The sequence below is a fragment of the Pleurodeles waltl genome, chromosome 9 (assembly GCF_031143425.1).
Source record: "Pleurodeles waltl isolate 20211129_DDA chromosome 9, aPleWal1.hap1.20221129, whole genome shotgun sequence".
Classification (NCBI taxonomy): Eukaryota; Metazoa; Chordata; class Amphibia; order Caudata; family Salamandridae; genus Pleurodeles; species Pleurodeles waltl.
In genome coordinates this window covers 433,836,034-433,851,313 of record NC_090448.1, presented here as the reverse complement: position 1 = coordinate 433,851,313, position 15,280 = coordinate 433,836,034, and positions in this window count along the sequence as shown.

Sequence of the window (15,280 nt, the reverse complement as noted above, 5' to 3'; positions counted from 1 at the left end):
CCACTATAAGCCATGCCAGCCTCCTACAACCTCTCAGCAGCGTTCGCCACGGTCTCCCATCACACCCTGATAGAAAGACTTCACAAAGCTGGCATTAGAGACAAGGCCCTCAACGGGATCCAATCCTTCCTCTCCAGCAGAAAGCAACGAGTGAGACACGCCCCCTTCCTCGCAGAACCCACACTTACTACCTGCGGAGTACCCAAAGGATCCTCCCTCAGCCCCACGCTATTCAACGTCTACATGGACCCACTAGCCACTATCATCAGAAGCTACGGAATGAACATCATCTCCTACGCCGATGACACCCAACTCATCCTCACCCTCTCCAAAGAACCAGACAAGGTCAGACACAACTTCCATGAGGGCATGAAAGCAGTCACCAACTGTATGAGAGATAGCTGCCATCAACTCAACACAAACAAGACTGAGGTACTCATCCTGGGCCCCCAAACCAATGCATGGAGTGACTCCTGGTGACCACCCACTCTCAGAAACCCACCCACCCCTGCCAGCCATGCCCGCAACCACAGAATCATCCTGGACCCGACCTCAGCATGAGCCATCAGATCAACGCAGTCACCTCCACCTTCTACCGAACCCTCCGCCTCCTATGAAAGACCTTCAAATGGATCCCCCTCGAGCATAGAAAGACCATCACACACACCCTCATCACCAGCAGACTGAACTACGGCAACGCACTCTATGCCGGAATTAACAAAAAACTCACCCGCAAATTGCAAAACATTCAGAACGCCGCCGCCAGATTGATTCTCGACCTACCCTGACACAGCCACATCGCACAACACCTACGCACACTGCACTGGCTCCCTATTGAGAAAAGAATCACTTTCAAAATCCTCACCTACGCACACAAGGTCCTCCACAACACCGGACCTGCCTACCTCAACCAGCGACTCAACTTCCACGTACCCCACAGGAACCTACGCTCAGCACAGAAGTACCCCTCATCAGGAAAACCAGAACAGGAGGACGCTCCTTCTCCTACCTCACCACCACCACCTTGAACACCCTACCCGTCCACATGAGACAAACCACCTCCCTCCCCAACTTCACGAAGGAACTGAAGACATGGCTTTTTTAATCAACCTCTGGCACACGCTACACCCCCCCAGCCCCTTGAGACAGTAACGGATGAGTAGCTGCACTCTATAAACCTTGATTGATTGACAGGGGGACAGGGACACTCGGAGGACAGCTGAGCACCAGGGGGAGGACAGGCTCAGAGAACCGACTGTCCTGGAGGCACTCACTAATGTCCTGGGGGCTTACCAACAATCCCAGGACTAGATGGGCCAGATTCTTGACATCATGCTGGAGAACCAGCGGCTGCAGGAGGTACACCATCAGGAGATCAGGGAAGATTTGCAGGCCCTAAACACCACCATGGTCTCCATAGCAGGGGTGCTTGCTGTTATGGCCTACATAATGAGGGAATATACAGCAAACCAGCGGGCCCCTTCCTCTAGCCATTCAATTGAACAGCCCACCACATCTGCTGAAGCTAGTGGACATGAGGCCCTGCCACAGGACCCACAGGCCACCAGCACCCTTCACCCTGCAGAAGGTGAACCACCCAACAAACGTTCCCTGCGACCCAGACAGATGCCAAAACCAAGACCACTGCCAGGAAATGAGACCCTCCTGAATGTCCCCCTTGTGTCTCACTCTGTCATCTTGCCCACTTTGAACTGCCTTTGCTCCCCTTCCTATGGCCCCTTGGACACTGGGCGACCTGTGCTACAAACAGACTGGACCAATACTTTGGACTTACCTCTACCATCACCCCATTCCATTGCACTATTCTGTCTATAAGTATCACTACAAAAAAACCCCCTTGAACACAACTTGACTGAAAGTGTTTTATGTGATGAAAATGTGCAATTATGGTAACAGTTACATCTTGTGCAATTGACCTGAAGTCTGTGATAGCATACAAATAATGGCTTGTAGCTGTCTGTAGTCATCACATCAGTACACAGTTGTTATAACACCAACATCTGCAAAATGAGAAGGCATAGGTGACAGTCAGTTGAGATGCAAAGGAAGTGACCGCCATCCTGCTACAGCCACATTGAAAAGATAAATAATCAGACGAATGGTTAGTTCCACTGTCTCACCTGTGTGTCATTGGAAGTACTGCCGTATAACTGATGTTCAGTTGTCCACATCCTCAACCTCTGCCTCGTCACCCTAACTGTCCTCAGGGTCCACTGCCGCTACAGGGGCATTTCCATTCTCCTCCTCCTGCAGATAAGGCACATGTCGTCTGAGGGCCAGGTTGTGCAACATGCAGCATACTACAACTATCTGGCAAACCTTCTCAGGGGAATAGCAGAGGGATCCACCTGTCAGATGGAGGCATCTGAACCTGGCCTTCTGGAGGCCGAAGGTACGTTCTATGATCCGCCTGGTTCGCCCATGTGCATCATTATACCGATTCTCAGACCCTGTCCTGGTATTCCCCACAGGGATCAGGAGCCACGGTAGGTAGCCATAGTCACCTGCAAGAATTGAGGGACAAGCTTTAGCCATACACAATAGTAAGTGGGATGACTCCTGAAGGCATACACTGACATACATTGGGCGGGGACTCTGGTTCACCTATTAGCCACACCCTGTGCCTCTGTAGTTGTGCCATCACATTTGGAATGCTGCTACTCCTCAGGACGAAGGTGTCATGCACCGTCCCAGGATTCTTGGCAGTGACGTGGGAGATGTACTGATCCGCCAGGCACACCTGTAAGTATGGACAGGTGGAAGTGATGCAACTCCGCCGGCGTTCGGCGTCATGGCAGTAGGTGGTCTTGCACTGCCGTGTTATTCCTCATTGGCTAAAATGGGCCTCTATGGAGTACCGTGCCCAATGGGGATCACCGGGGACGGTGACGGTGTACACCGCCTTGGATGTGACCGCCATTTTCTGTCTTAAACCTCACTTGATTCCTGACTTTCCACAGGACAACACCTCCACTGTGTTGCCGCTGTGACCTGTGTCTGGATCCTGCTGTGGCCCGTGTGACAGGGGAAAAGGTCCCTACTTTCACTCCGGAGGAGTTAGATCGCCTGGTGGATGGGGTCCTACCCCTGTATGGACAGCCGTATGGGCCTCCAGACCAACAGGTGAGTACACCATGGGCACAATGCATGTGGCAAGGTTGCATGGAGATGTGTGTGCAGGCAGTGTGACATTTGGATGGCAGGTATGTCTGGTGGTAGTATACATGCAGTGCTCCGGGTGATGTGTGTGCCAATGGAGATGGAAATGGAATTGGTGGGTTGTATGTGTGACAGGCTGGATTGCGTGACGGATGGTGTCCTCCTGAAGGTATTATCTCTGCAGGTCAGTGCCCATCAGAAGAAGAGATTGTGTCATGCCATCACCAAGGACGTGCAGACCCTGGGGGTCTATAGCAGGCGGAGCAATCACTATAGGAACAGGTGGGAGCACCTGAGAAGCTGGGCCTGGAAGACTGTGGAGGTCCAGCTGGAGATGGCCTCCCAATGAGGGAGGGGTGCCCGTCAGACCCTGACCCCCCTGATGGCCTGCATACTGGCGGTGGCCTACCCAGAGCTGGATGGGCACCTGACGGCATCACAGCAGCCACAAGGGGGGAGTACAGTGAGCATGACAACCATTTTTGTTGGGTGGCATGGAATCCTGGTGGTGGGTTTCAATTAGTACATGCCCCTTAATGCCAGCTCAGCCATTGCTGCGTGATCCAGCTCAAGGTAAATGAGCGTATAACAAAATCTAGTAGCCTAGTTAGGTTGCATTCCATGTCAGGCAGGGCTTAGTGGGTCCCAGGAGGGGTGCAGTTGCTGTGGTTGGCTCTCATCTTGCTGTGGCACCTAGTCAATGGAATGCCAGTGTGATGAATAGTGCTCATTCCTGATCCCTGTGTGTGCTGGTAATGTGTATGCCAACTGTGGTGTTGGTGCTGTGATTGACCCAGGGCTTCCTTTCTCTCTCCCCCCCATTTTCTTCTGTCATCCGGTTCATGTGTGCGTTAGCATCATCTGACAGAGGAGCTGGGGCTCTGGAAACTGAGGGAGCTGCAACCCACAGGACCCAGGAGGCAGAGTCCACAGATGCCGACGGAACCAGTGGGCCAGAGGGTGAGGGGAGCACCACGGCGGAGACAGGAGGTGACAACACTGTAGGAGGCTGGCCTGGATCGTAGTAGGTACCAATGGTACTTATACCTTATAACAGGTCCAGTTATGCCTTATTAGTAGAGTGTAGTAGTGTTCTAGCAGCTTAGGCTGATAGCGGTAGCTATAGCAGAGCAGCCAAGGCTGATCTAGGAGACATGCAAAGCTCATGCAATACCACTTATATAGGTACTATGTAATTAAAAAAAAAACATTACTCATAGTTACAAAAAATAAAGGTACTTTATTTTAGTGACAATGTGCCAAAAATATCTCAGTGGATATTCTCCCTTGGAGGTATGTAACATACACAAAATATACAGAAATAACCAAATCAGGTAAGTAAAAGAGTCAGAAAGTAGTGCAAACACTGTAAAACACAATAGGATGCAATAGGCCCAGGGGCAATACAAACCATACACTAAGTAAGTGGAATGCGAACCAAGAATGCACCCTTAGGCAAGTGTAGTGTGTAGAGGGTCGCTGGGAGTGTGAGAAAACACCAAGGGTATAAAGGAGACCCCACCCCAGAACCCAGGAAAGCAGGAGTAAAGTACTACTATTGCCCCTAAACACACTAAAGTCGCGATAAAGGATTTTGCAAGGACCACAACAGACTGCAAAGCACTGAAGACGGATTCCTGGACCTGAAGACCTGTAAAGGAAAGGGACCAAGTCCAAGAGTCGCTAAAGTGTCCGGGGGGGGCAGGAGCCCTCTAAACCCCAAATGAAGGTGCAAAATGACTGCCTCCGGTTGGAAGGAGATGCTGGTTTTGCACCAACGAAAGGAGGTAGGAGGTTCTGCTTTACGCAGAAGGTGTCCCATGGTGTGCTGGTGGATGCAGAGTTGTTTCAACGGCAAAATACCGCCAACAAGCGTTGCTACCTGCAAGAGTTGCAGTTGAAGAAAAAGAGTGATGCCTTGGCCCAGGAAGGACCAGGATGTTGCCACTCAGGAGAGGAGACAGAGGGGGCCCTCAGCAATGTATAAGGCCCACTGAAAGGAGGAAAGCACCCGCAGAAGTCCTTGAACATGGGTTCAAAAAGACAGAACACGGCGGTTGTCTCAACACTGCAAAGAGAGGTCCCACGACACCAGAGGTCAACTCAGGGAGCTGAGCATCGCAGGATGGAGTGCTGGGGACCTAGGCTCAGCTGTGCATGCAGGATTTCTTGGAAATTTGCACAGAAGCCCTTGTAGCTGCAGATCAGACTGTGCAGAGGCTTACTGTCTGGGGAGGGGAGGCAGGGATTTACCTCCTCCAAATTCAGACAGTTGGACCACTGGACAGTTGGGGTCACTTGGGTCCACCACCTGTGTTCCAGGGGCCACGCTTGTCAAGATGAGAGGGAACCCAGAGTACCGGTGAGGCAGAAGTTTGGTGCCTGCTGATGCAGGGGGAATACTCTGTCAACCCATGGGAGATTTCTTCATGGCTGGGTGAAGGCAGGCAGCCCCCAGAGCATGCACCACCAGGAAACAGTTGAGAAACCCTGCAGGATTAGGCGCTACAATGTCGCTGGTAGCCTTTTTGCTACTTTGTTGCAGTTTTGCAGGTGTCCTGGAGCAGTCAGCGGTCGATCCTTGGCAGAAGTTGAAGAGGGAAGTGCAGAGGAGTCCTGGTGGATTCTTGAAAGTCGTAATCTGATGGGAATTCCACAGGAGAGACCTTAAATAGCTCTGAGAGGAGGATTGGCTACCTTCCCATGTATGCACCTATCAGGAGGGGTCTCTGATGTCATCTGCTGCCACTGGCCACTCAGAGGCCTCCAGAGTGTCCTCACACCTCTGGAAGAAAGATGGCAGAGGTGTGAGACACACTGGAAGAGCTCTTGGCACCACCCCTGGGGTGGTGATGGACAGGGTAGTGGTCACTCTCCTTTCCTTTGTCCAGTTTCCCACCAGTGCAGGGGAGAAAGGGTCCCTGAACCTGTGTAGTTTGGTTTATTCAAGCATGCACCATCTGTGCCCTTCAAAGCATTTCCAGAGGCTGGGGGCAGCTGCCCCTCCCTAGCCTGTAACACCTATTTCCAAAGGGAGAGGGTGTAACACCCTGCTCTTAGAGGAAATGCATTGTTCTGCATTCCTGGGACTGGGCTGCCCAGACCCCAGGAGGGCAGAACCCTGTCTGTGAGGTGGCAGCAGCTGTAGCTGCAGTGCAAGCCTCAGAGAGCTGGTTTGGCAGTACTAGGGGTCCATGGTGGAGCCCCCAGGATGCATGGAATTAGCTCCCCAATCCCAGATTTGGAATGGAGAAACAATTCCAAGATCTTAGACATGTTGCATGGCCATATTCGGAGTTACCATTGTGAAGTTACATATAGGTATTTACCTATATGTACTGCACGTGTGTAAATGTGTCCCCGCACTCACAAAGTCTGGGGAAATGGCCCTGAACTATGTGGGGGCACCTTTGATAGTGCAGGGGTGCCCTCACACTTCTTAGTAACTTTTCACCTAACCTTCAGCAAGTGAAGGTCAGACATATAGGTGACTTATAAGTTAATTAAGTGGAGTGAAAAATGGCTGTGAAATTAGAATTGGTAAATGTAGTCACTAGCATATACTGACAAATTTAAAGGCAGAGAGAGCATAAGCACTGAGGTTCTGATTAGCAGAGCCTCAGTGACACAGTTAGGCACTACACAGGCATACACATTTAGGCCACAAACTATGAGCACTGGGGTCCTGGCTAGCAGGATCTCAGTGAGACAGGCAAAAACATACTGACTTACATGGAAAAATGGGGGTAACATGCCAAGAAAGATGGTACTTTCCTACAATCACTGACTCTGATTCCTCATCCGATGGGAGCTCCCTAGTGGTAGCGGACACCTCTGGAACCACCCCAACTACAGATACAGTTGCCACCCCCGTACCAGCACTGCCTTCCCAGTAGCCACCCACTGAGTTGCCAGTGCCCCTTCACCCAGGAGGGTGGGCATCTCCTTCGCCCCAGGCACTTCAGGCCCTTCCCCACTGAGCCCACTGCCCTCAGTGAGGAGGCTATTGACTTCCTGAGATCCATCTCTGTAGGGCAGTCAACCATTGTGAATGTCATTCAGGGGCTGGCATCCCAGATGCAGCAATGCAATGCCTACCTGGAGGGCATCCATGGTGGGTTCGCGGCCCAACAGAGATTGTTTCTGGCCTCCTCTCTGATGGCAGCCAGTGCCATGTTCCTACCGCCCCCCCCCCCCTCCAACTACCACTTCCCAGTCCCAGTCTCCTCAACCCCAACCCATCCCAGGCACAGATACAGACAAGCATTCACACAAGACATCACAGAAGAGTAGCACAGTTAAACACAGGCAGCACACTTCAGGCCACAAGCACTCACACAAACAACATACAGTTGCACACACAACCACATCCACTGCCTCCACTGTCTCCCCCTCTTCCTCCTCCTCCTCCCTCACAGTCACATCCACACTCACACTTGCATGAACTGCATTAACAGCCACCACCACCACATCAAGCAGCACACACACCTCACCTGCAGACACCTCCACAACATCCATCCCACCCTGTCTGCCCTCCCTCCTAAGAGACACAAACGCACGCACTCAGACACCTAACAGCCATCCACCTCACACACGTACACTGTCCATGCACCTACACCCACGTCCAGCAGATGTTCACCTCCAACACCCACTCCCTCAACCTCCACTCCCATCCCTCCTCCCACATCCCGCCCCAACGTCCCTAAGAAACTTTTCCTTGCCAACTTGACCTCTTCCCTCCGCCTCCACCCCCCCATCCTGCCTGTAAGAGCAGGGTCCCAATGACCCAGTACAGCACCTCAGCCAAACAGTCTGCCACTGATCCCATCAAAGCATCAGCTGCTGGCACAAAGGGGCCCCAGAGTGTGATAGCTGCCACTCCTACTGAGAGCAAATCTCCGGCTCAGAAAGGAAGGACTAGTGTGGTCAAAAGCAAGGGACAGGAGATGGGGACAGTGGAGGCAACTCCTAGTCCTGGAGGCAAGGACACAAGTGACATGTCAAACGCCAAGGGGACCCGCCACAAGAGGGGACACATGGATCCCCCTTCACCACCAACGATTGCTAAGGATCCCACTCTACCAACAATGAAGGGGAAGGTTCCCACTCCACCAACAAAGAAAGGGAAGGTACCCACTCCACCACCAATGAAAGTGAAGGTTCCCACTTCACCACCAATGAAAGGCAAGAGGTGCACTCCACCAGCAAAGGGCAAGGAGCCCTCACCTCCAGCAGAGGCAGAGCAGCCCTCACCTCCAGCAGAGTGCAAGGATCCCCCACCTCCAGCACAGGCACAGCAGCCCTCACCTCCATCAGAGGGCAAGGAGCCCCCACCTCCAACACAGGCACAGCAGCCCTCACCTCCAGCAGAGGCACAGCAGCCCTTACCTCCAGCAGAGGGAAAGATCCCCCACCTCCAGCACAGGCACAGCAGCCCTCAACTCCAGCAGAGGGCATGTAGGCCACCCTCCAGGGACTGTTGTACAAGGAGCCTCCTCCGGAACCAGTGGACAAGTTCCCACTTCAGAAACTGTGGCCTTGCACTCCCCACCAAAAACAATTGGGCATGGAGCTCCCTCCAGAACCAGTGGGCAAGTTCCACACTTCGGAGACTGTGGTCTTGCACTCCCCACCAAAGACAATTGGGCATAAAGCCCCCTCCAGAACCAGTGGGCAAGTTCCCCACTTCAGTGACAGTGGCCTTGCACTCCCAACCAAAGAAAATTGGGCATGGGGCCGCCTCCAGAACCAGTGGGCAAGTTCCCCACTTCAGAGACTGTGGCCTTGCACTCCCCGCCAAAGACAATTGGGCTAGGAGCCCCATCCAGAACAAGTGGGCAAGTCCCCCCCTTCAGCTAAGGTACACCCCATCCCTCTCCTCTTCCCCCTGGGGTGTCTGCTCATTTCCAACATGATGCCCCTGAGCAATGGATTCAAGATAGTGTCAGGAGTCAAGTTGGGCCTTGGACTGTGCCCTGTGGTCATGTGGCCCTTTTGTATTTTGGACTAGCCATTGGCCCATTCTGGACATTGTCGCCTGAATTTGTATTAAAATGGACAATATGGTGGCTGTTGGCATCAAATTACAGGTTTAGTTGATTCTCATTGTGGTCCTTGTTTTATTTTAACGTGTGATCTTGCAACATTGGTTCATCTCTGCTGCTGGTTCTGTGTATGGTGTGTGTGTGAATGGTGTGTGTTGTGCATGTGTGTGTCACTCTCCTTTTCCTCCCTCCCTTGTGTGCTAGGTGGCTGTACTCGCCGCCCTCGTCATCTTTGTTGGCGGTGTTCCAGGAGGGCCATGGCGTAAAAGAGCATCGGGAAGACTTGAAGTTCCGGTTCCATGGTGATGGAAGAGTCCTCTGTGCACTTGTTGGTGAGTCTTTCGTTTTCTGTGTTAAGTTTCGGTGAGGCTTTTGATGGTGTTGGTACCTCCCCGGAAATCCTAGTGGTTTGCTATGTCATATATGGTGGGCCTTGGCTGTCTATGGGAGGTATCACTGCCACGGTCATAATTTGGCAGTAATTACCTCCAGCCTGCTGGTGGTATTACCACCACTTTGTCACTCACCGCCAATGTCATAATGACTACTTTATGTCTATTCTCTGCCAAAAGATTCAACAGGGCAATAGTATCTTGTCTGCATGCATCTTAGGTTGTCAACGTCACCAATAGGTCGTCAGTATACCAAACTAGAACTGAGTTGCCCAGCAACTGCAGGGTCTCCAGATTCTTTTTCAGCATCTGATTGAAAATCAAAGGGCTCTCTGTATGCTCCCGAGAAACTCTGCACCATGTTGGAATTTTACTTTGGAACATGAATGCAGAGATGGACTGACTGTCATCATGCAAGAGCATGGAAAATAACGCTTGGCACAGGTCAGTGATCATGAACCCTTCAGTCTCACAAGGTAATTAGAACAATAACACAGCAGAATTGGACACCACAGGACAACATGGGACAACAATATTATTAATCTTTCACAGGCCCTGCATGATCTGCCATTTTTTGTTTTTGGAGTTGCAGGAAATCCCTATGATTTATTTTAGGGTGCCGTGTTCCAACATGAACTAAATTACGGGATTAATTCCAGCCTATGCCTCTGGTTAGAGGTTGTACTGGGGATACTCAGCATTCAGTTTTATTATTCTCATGGGCTCAACACTTTTGATCAGACTAATTACCTTGCTAGTATAATTTCAGACTTCCTCCTTCACAGCGACCTTTAAGACAGGCGCAAAATCTTCTTTTGCCAAAATAGGTGTAGCGTCCTCCCCAGACTAGTACTCGCTGAATGACTAAGCCACACATGGAGCGTTAAATCACGCGTCTTTATTACTCTGCGTGTATCTATGAACTCTAACATTCTAAAGCAAAATTTCATATATTCTATTCTAGTGATTATGTAGCACACTGATATGGAGTCCTCAGGGAGTCATAAAGGTTCCGTTAAAATCATGCAAGACACAACATCTCCCCCTCTGTTAAATGGAAAATTGCAAATATTTAGAAATCATTAAACAAACACAAATGTACATATATATATATATATATATATATATATATATATATATATATATATATATATATATGTATATATATATATATATATATATATATATATATATATATATATATATATATGTAGATATATAATCCACAACGATGAGAAACCGCTCACCAGACGGCTGCACCTTACCAATTGACGACCAGAATTCAGGAGAGGACCAAATCTCTTCTGTAAATGTTTGTCTGCTTTATTTCAAACTCATTGTAAAATCAACGTTGCCTCCAAACAAAAATGTCTACGCGTTTTGGCTGACGCCATCTACTCTACATTTTGGCCCCACACCGAGACCTCTACAAATACACACCTTAATCCCTCATCTATTTCAATTATCCACTAGTGCAAACTAAAAGGGCGGCCAGCTTTAAATATACAGATTATTCACTTGTCATCTCTTATACCTTCTCTATGGGTATTGTCTTTCAGCATGCACTTAATGAGAAACAGCACAATTGTAAAGTCAACGCAACATTATTACTTAACATGCGTCATATAATCCTTATTATGAAAAAGGCCACTAAAGCTTCTTCGAGGCTATGTTAAGTTAGTAAAAATAATTTCATACATCACAATCGATAATATATTTTTTTATCTAAATGATGTTCATGCACATGAATTGAAGTGACTAATGCCTTATATTTCATTAAAAATATAAAGTGACTTATATAACAATATAAGGATGTACACATTCCTATAAATACATTTCCCCATAAATATTTTGCTGTTGGACATAAAATATCTATTCACATGATCTGTGACATATTCAGAGACATGTACAACTACTCCTCTCTTAAATTCATCTTCTTGGCGCTTTAATTTGTCTACCTGATCTGGTTATTAGAAGCTGGAGATGGTCATTTTCACCATCGGAAATCGCCACAGATGGTAATAAATCAGCAACAGTCATTGAGCTTTCACAATCAATCTTTCTTTCACCATATCAAGCTGACAATCATGTAAGCACAGCCCTGAAATGAGAAGAGTTTCTGGTAAGGGACTTCCCGGAACGTTGGGCAGTCACCATGTGTCCTTTTTTAGACACTACTTGAAATGGTTCAGCAACCTAATAAAAATCAGATTTTCTTTTCTGTAGTTGTCAAGCGATCACCAAGTCTCCCTTTTAGAATGAGAGGTCTTTCGCCTTTCGCATCCTGTCTGCATACATTTTTATTTCCAGTTTTTAAACCAACTCTCTCGTACAAATCAAGTTTTCATTAGTATCTCTCTTGGTGGTCCATTGGGGTATCTTGGTTGCCATTGGTCTTCCGTACATGAAAGTTGCAGGACTTTCACCTGTGGTCGAGTGGGATCTTGAACGATAAGCTTCCAGAGTATAGTTCAGCACTGTTTTTAAATTGATCTCCTCAACAGTTGCATGCTGCACTGCTTTCTTTAGCGTACTCATAAAACGCTCAACTAGTCCATTAGCCTGTCGCCACAACGGTGTAATCTTTTGATGTTTAACATTCAGATGTTAGATGAAATTCCTTCATTTCTTTGCTATTAAAGGGTTGAACATTGTCTTTCTTTACAATGGATGGCAAACCCCATGTTTTTAATATGCTATCAAGTTTCTTAATCACTCTTTCATGGGCCATGGATGACAAACCTTCGACCAATGGAAACCATAAATATTCATCTATTTTCACCATTAAACGTGTCCATTATCAAGGGGACCAAAAAAATCAATGGTTACTTTCTCCCAGGTATGTTTGGGGAGTTCAGACATATTTAGCTTCTGTTGAGTGACTTTAGTTAACAAGCAATAGCATATGTGACAGCTTTGGGCTTCTTTTCAACTCTTTCCTCTAGATATGGAAACCAAACACCGTCTGAAAAAGCTCTTATTGTAGCAGCAACATTACAATTTCCTCTGTGACCCACTTAAATCACTTTTTGTTGTAAACTCTCTGGAATAAAAATCTTCTCTCCTCGCAGAATAAATTGTTCCTGAGTTATGGATAATTCATCCTTGACATTCTTGTACTTTTCATATTCACTATCATTGATCATGTTTGTTCCACAACTGATGTGTGAGTATGTCTTTGAAACCTTAACATGTCACTATCATGACTAATAGCAGTGATAATATGCGCTAACGATACAGCAGCTGGTGTTCTTGACTTGACAATTAAATTGATGTAGGCCTCAGCTGGTTTGGAAGTACTGTCATGACCTTGAATAGGCATTCTTGAAAAGTAGTCAGCAAGATTTTGATCCTTTCCAGATTGACTTGACCAAGTAGGGACCACAATCCTAGTAAGGGTAAGTCACACACAATCCAAATGATCCTGTGCCCATCCTCTGGTAGCTTGGCACTGAGCAGTCAAGCTTAACTGAGAAGGCAATGTGTAAAGTATTTGTGCACAAAATCATACAGTACCACAGTGAAAATACCACATAAATACTCCACACAGGTTTAGAAAAATAGATTATATTTATCTGAATAAAATAAGGTCAATACGATAAAGATTCAATGAGCACAAGTTGAAATATCACTTTTGCAGGTTTGAAAAGAGTCTTAAATCTTAGAAATCAACAGTTGTCTCTTGATTACACAAAGTAGTTGGTCTGTGTCAAACATAACACGCACAGCGACCACAGAGGAGGAGAGGAGGAGAAAAACAAGGTGTGCACTGGATTTTCTGATGCGGCATAGACATTGCATCATTTCTTTCCACACTGCAAAGGGCTTGTGTCGATTTTCGGGCTGCAGTCTTGGTTTCTCACTGTGATGCGGAGATCTTTTGGACACCCAGGGGTGAAGCAGGGAAATCCTGGGCACACTGGAGAAAGTCACAGGCGTTTCATCAATCTGGAGTGCGATGCATTGTATTTTCTGTTGTATGGCAGGCGCTGAGTCGATTTTCTACTCAGGGAATCGGCTGTGTTGTTCTGGTTCAACTGTACGTCAAGCCGGTAGGGTGGTGTGTCAAATTTTCTGTTGCAAGGGAGGCGCTGCATCAAATTTCTGCTCGGGAAGTCGTGCTGTGTTGTTCCGGTTTGGCTGTGTGGCAATTACTCAGTTAGAAGGCAGGCTGTGCGTCATTTCTGGCAAGTTGTGAGAAGATTCTCAGCACACAAGAAGTTTCCTGAAGAGATGAAGGCCCTCATTACGACCACCGGGCGGCCGTCAATGCAGCCGCACGCACGCCGCGGCCATCAGGAGATGCCTACTGGGCTGGTGGGTGGAAACCTGGTTTCCGCCCCAACGGCCCAGCGGGGATCTCGGCCGCAACACAGAAGCAGGCACCAAATGGAGCCGGTGGTGTTGCGGCCGTGCGACTGGTGCAGTTGCACCCGTCGCGCTTTTCACTGTCTGCATAGCAGACAATGAAAAGCTGCACGGGGCCGTGGCAGGGGGCCCGCGACTCCCCGTACCACCAGCCCTTTCCTGGCATTTCAAACCACCAGGAAAAGGCTGGGGGTAGGGGGACTCGTAATCCCCTGGGAAGCACTGCAAGCAGCACTGCCCTGGCGGACTAAAACCACAGGACCACTGTGTCGGGAAACCGCCGGTCCCGGCGGTACGACTGCGCGTTTCCGCCGCGGTTGTAATACAAGGGATTTCATCGCCAGCCTGCTGGTGGTGAAATCCACCACAACAACCCTGGCAGTCCGAGACCGCCAGGGTTGTGATGAGAGCCGAAGTCTTTTTGGCCCTCGGACTTCAGAAAACAGGAGACAAGCTCAATCCAGGCCCTTGGAGAGCACTTCTTAGTAAAGTCAGAGGTCAGCAGGGCAGCAGGGCAACAACAGGGCAGCAGTCCTTCTCAGCAAAGCAGTCCAGACAGTTCCTCTCGGCAGGTTACAGGTTTAGGTCCAGAAGTGTCTGAGTTGGTGGTTGTAGGAAAGTACCATCTTGCCTGGCATGTTACCCCCATATTTCAGTGTATATTTGTTGTTTAAGTGTATGTGTCACTGGGACCCTGCCAGCCAGGGCCCCAGTGCTCATAAGTGTGCCCTGTATGTGTTCCCTGTGTGATGACTAACGGTCTCACTGAGGCTCTGCTAACCAGAACCTCAGTGGTTATGCTCTCTCTGCTTTCTAAATTGTCACTAACAGGCTAGTGACCAATTTCACCAATTCACATTGGCATACTGGAACACCCTTATAATTCCCTAGTATATGAAACTGAGGTGCCCAGGGTATTGGGGTTCCAGGAGATCCCTATGGGCTGCAGCATTTCTTTTGCCACCCATAGGGAGATCTGACAATTCTTACACAGGCCTGCCAGTGCATCCTGAGTGAAATAACGTCCATGTTATTTCACAGCCATTTACCACTGCACTTAAGTAACTTATAAGTCACCTATATGTCTAACCTTCACCTGGTGAAGGTTGGGTGCAAAGTTACTTAGTGTGAGGGCACCCTGGCACTAGCCAAGGTGCCCCCACATCGTTCAGGGCAAATTCGCTGGACTTTGTGAGTGCGGGGACACCATTACACGTGTGCACTGTACATAGGTCTCTACCTATGTACAGCGTCACAATAGTAACTCCGAACATGGGCATGTAACATGTCTAGGAT